This window comes from Zingiber officinale, chromosome 6A, assembly GCF_018446385.1.
Source record: "Zingiber officinale cultivar Zhangliang chromosome 6A, Zo_v1.1, whole genome shotgun sequence".
NCBI lineage: Eukaryota > Viridiplantae > Streptophyta > Magnoliopsida > Zingiberales > Zingiberaceae > Zingiber > Zingiber officinale.
Window position 1 is genome coordinate 3,109,622 of NC_055997.1, and position 4,833 is coordinate 3,114,454.

Here is a 4,833-nt window from a genome sequence, read left to right on the forward strand (position 1 = left end):
AATTGCCTTATTTTCATTCAAAATCATGAATTATCAAACAACCCATTAATCAAAATCGTGATCACCCAGTAGGCCCAACCAAGTTTCCTCGTCGAATATACGAGTAAGATCTAGAGTCAAATACACTGAATTATGTAACGGCCTTTCCCATAATCAATTTATGCCTCTTCAACCTAATTATTCAAGGGACGACGATACTCAATAACTGTCATCCTAGATCTCACCCATTTCTAGCAAACATTTTGCCAACCTTATAGGTGTGTGAGATGTTCCCAAGTCGCCCAAAATCATCGCCAATTTCTCATATTTTAATCGTCCTTATCGATCGACGGTCCTAAGGACCTAACGAGCAAACACATCCCCAATTCCTCCTTAAACGACTCAAATCATTTTCCCAAGGGGTTCGTGAACGTGCCAACCAGGTTCGACTGACCCACATACGTGAGCACAATGTCACCCTAGCCACGTGATCTCTAACGGCGTGACGACGCACTTCAACGTGCTCGGTCCTCGAACGACGGATCTGATTTTTAGTTAGTCGATCGTGCTAACGTCATTACACAAAGCACTCAGACAACCTTATAAGAAAGTCCATAATCCTCTAGGGTGTGTATCATCCACAACAATTGTGATACACTCTCTCCCATGGCAATGTATTCAGCCTCGGTCGTGGAGAGAGCAACACAATGTTGCTTCCGACTTGACCAACTAACTAATGATGAACCTAAGAATTGACAACCCCCACTAGTGCTTTTCCGATCCAATTTGTACCCAGCATAATCGGAATCGGTATAGCCTACCAAGTCAAAAGACTCTGTACGAGGGTACCATAGACCTATTCGAATTGTCAAAATGAATTTGTGCTCACATATGTGGAGTCAAAGTCAAACCTAGCCGACATTTTCACCAAACCCCTTCCGGAAAATGAATTTAGTCATTTAAGGAGGGAGTTGGGGATGTGTTTGGCTCATTAGGTCCTTAGGACTTCATCATGATCAATAAGGACAATTAAAATGACAAGAGAAATTGGGAATGATTTTGGGCAACTTGGGAACATCTCACACAAACTATAAGGTTGAACAAAATGTTTTTGCTTGCTAGAAATGGGGTGAGATGCTAGGATCAACCAAATTATTCAAAATGTATCATGCATAAATTGAGTATGGGGAAGGCCATTACATAATTCATGTGTATTTGACTCCTAGATCTTACTCATATATTCCAACCAAGGAAACTTGGTTGGGCCCTTGCCTAGATTTGATCTGATTTTGATTAATGGGTTGTTTGATATGGCTGTTCATGATTTTGAATGAAAAATAAGACAAGCTATTCAAGTAATTCTAGCATTTTGAATATATTTTGACAAACTCAAACCAGTATATAACAAAGGTGAAAATTTCAATTTATGTGCCTTAAGTTTGTTTTCTAAATGTTCCGCAACTTAAGGCCATAAAAGTTCGCACTACAACCTTTAGGTAAGAGTTACGCTTGAGATCCTCCGTGTTCTAGGTTTCAACTCGAAGTTTTCCTAGAGAAACTTCCACGAATTATCGAACACGAAGTTACGAAATTACTATTTTCGCCATCAAATTACGGAGATATTAGATAGACCATCGGGTTCATTTGACCGATCGTGTCACCGAACGCCGAGCCCGCCATCGATCTTTTCGATCGGGCCTACGCATCGATCAGAGTTCCTGATCGGTCCGAGACCGATCGATCACCCGCACAAAGCCATCGACTCTCTCGATCGGTCCGCCGACCGATCAGATTCTCGATCGGTCTCGAGACCGATCAGAGGCTTCGATATTTTCCGATCGGACAACCGTCCGATCATTTCTACACTGTGACACCCATAAACCCTTAAACCTCCCGATCCTTCTTTCTCATTCACGAAATCCTAGCCGACTCTTCCCACCACTCACCCTTTCTCTCTCGCATCACGAACACTAGTCGCAGTGTCTAGCTCTCTCAAGCTCTAGCCAAGAGTTCAACGACACCAAGGTAACTCCTATTTCTAGAACTTGCATTTCGATTTCATTTCTCACATATCGTGGCTTTGTGTTTCGTGGCTTCTGTGCTCTTCTTTTTCCCATTGTGTCCCATTAGAAAGAAACCAGTAGGTGAGGGTACTTCCAAGTCCAAAGATAAATCCAAAGCTCCTGCTCCCTCTCGACCTCAACTGTCCAGTTCGGGGAGATTCCCCAACCAACAGTTTGAAAAATCCTTTAAGGAAAGGACCTTCAAGTTGCTCCCACGTAGATCAGTCGATAAAAACTATACGAATGAGTTTTGTCCAGCGATTACGGAGACCATAGCCTACTATAAACTTGATTCCTTGGTATATTTAGAGAGGATATCAACCTCTAGTTTCTAATTCTATAACAACCTTCATCGACTATTGATGGTAGTTATAGATCAAGAGTGGCTACAAAACGTTGATTTCAAATTAATTGCTTTCTTTCGTTATTTAGGTCAGATGTGTTCGGGGACCTGTTCTCATTCTATTCGTCATCAACCCGCGCCTCATCCTCGATGTCTCATCCGACTCGATTGAGTACTTTGGACATCCGAGACCGGATGGATTAGATGAGTTAGATGTCGATTTTCTTACTCATTCTTCGCCTTTCTTCGCTCCCTCGATTACATTCTTTTCAAAATTGTCACAAACTGCCTTCTACCTATTACCTCTAAACCATTCGCGGAGATTCACCGTATCATCGTCTGATGCTTTACGGTCACAGTAGCGTCTTGACTTTGATATCATGTCGAGTGTCTATACTCTATCATATCCCATATGAGCTGCGGTTACACCATCTATACGCCTTGGGCATGTAATTATCGACCGCTCGAGACCGGTATTGACGCCTCTAAGGAGGATAGTAAAGATGGTTAGGCAGGATTGTCGACTTTCCAAGTCTGGAATCTTAGGACAGTCTGGGCGGTTAGGTGGAAGGATGGGAGGGCACTAGGTGAGTTACCGACGACAAATGTGTCGCCGCCGCCGATACGGCGGGCGGATCCCGATCTCATACGCGCGATCACGAAGAGAGCCGCTGATCGAAGACGACGACGAGATATCACGAGCTGGACGGCTCCGCGATTCGGATGAATTACATACGACGACTGGGGCATATCGACAATATTGTTCGATGATATGCGCAATATCGTGTGGTGACATGCCAGCTTTGCTACCGGATGGATGGCACGCTACTCCGCCTCCGCCTTACCTGTGCTATCCATCCTCCAGCCGCCTGTGATTTCACCCTCCGCCGATGATGATGATGCCTCACGCTGAGGACGTTGATTGATATAGTCGCTGTGTCACCTTTGTCTTCAGTATTTTGGATGTTATTTCGTTAGTCTTTTACGTCGACCGGATGTTTGCACTGATGCTACTCATGTATTTATGCTACTCAGCTTTATATTTGTTTTGCTTGCTCTTTATTATGTTTCATTTTCTATCGGTTATTAATATGCTCACTTGCATGTCTTGTTTGTCTTTTATTTCTTTATTACACTGTCTTACAATACACTTAGAGGGAATTCTAAGTGCTTTAAGAAACAGACAGTAAGGGTTAAGGGAGTTCTTTAAGTTATCTTACCTTATTCGCACCTTTTCGGTGTTCGACAAAGGGAGAAGATAACTAGGTTTAGATGAATGCAAATTTGATTTTAGAAGACCTTCACATAATGTGGTATCCGTCTTAGGGGAGGATCTTGATTCTCCTAAAATTATGAAAATTTGAACAATTCGATCTAAACTTAAATCGTGTTGCAAACAACAATGTGAGATCAACTTGATACCAACACCGACTTTGATGTCGACACCGATTTCAGACGTCAACATTGACTTCGATGTCGACACGGACATCGAATCGAGTTCGAAGTCAACAGTGATGCCGACGTCGATTGCAATAGATGAGTTACAATTATGTGAAAAGTCTGGCAGGAGCTCGTACGGGAAAAGTCCAAGTACGGAGACTTGGCACGAGGAGAAGTCCTGGTGAGCTCGATCCGAAGTCGGAGAGGGCTCGGTAGCTCGTTCTCCTGACTAGGTCGGAGCTCGGTAGCTCGTTCTCAAGACCAATCCTAATATCACATTGGCGCTGGATCGGCCAATGCACCGATCCAAAGGATTTTGATTGCCCGACGGCACGCACCGATCCGTGAAACTATGTTTGATCGGTCGGCGATCGATCGTGAAACACCAAGAGCACATCGAAGTAATCTGATCGGCCAGATCGACAGAAACACTCGAGAGCTCATCGAGTAACTGATCGGCCGTAGACCGACCGTGATGATGTCGCGAGAAGGAAGGCGGATCGGTCCGGACCGATCCATACGAACTCGACGTTCGAGGACCGATCAGTCATATCCTCGATCGGTCTTGAGACCGATCGGTGACGATCTCGAGTGCAAGGAACCGCACTATTAATCCTCGATCTGATCGGTCCGGCATCGATCAAAGCCATACTCGATCGGTCTCACGACCGATCGACATCAATTCAGTGTGGATCGGTCCGCCGACCGATCCACCACACCGCCCGCACACACCGCCGCCGATTTGATTCGCTTCGGCCGCTCGATCTAACATCCGCTTGTGAGCTTTTGAGTAACAGTTGCAGTACCACGGTGATGCTTCAATTCAAATCAATGACTATCAAAGGAATAAAACAAAATGGTTTTTCCACGGTTATCGCCGCAAATTGTGTAAAAGAAGCGTCAACGCCATCGCTTGTTCGGTTGGCTCACGGCTGCATCGCCCGACTCTTCCTTATTGGTTCGAGCTCAGAGACACGGTGAAGACCAAGGATGGTATTGGTGTGAGCT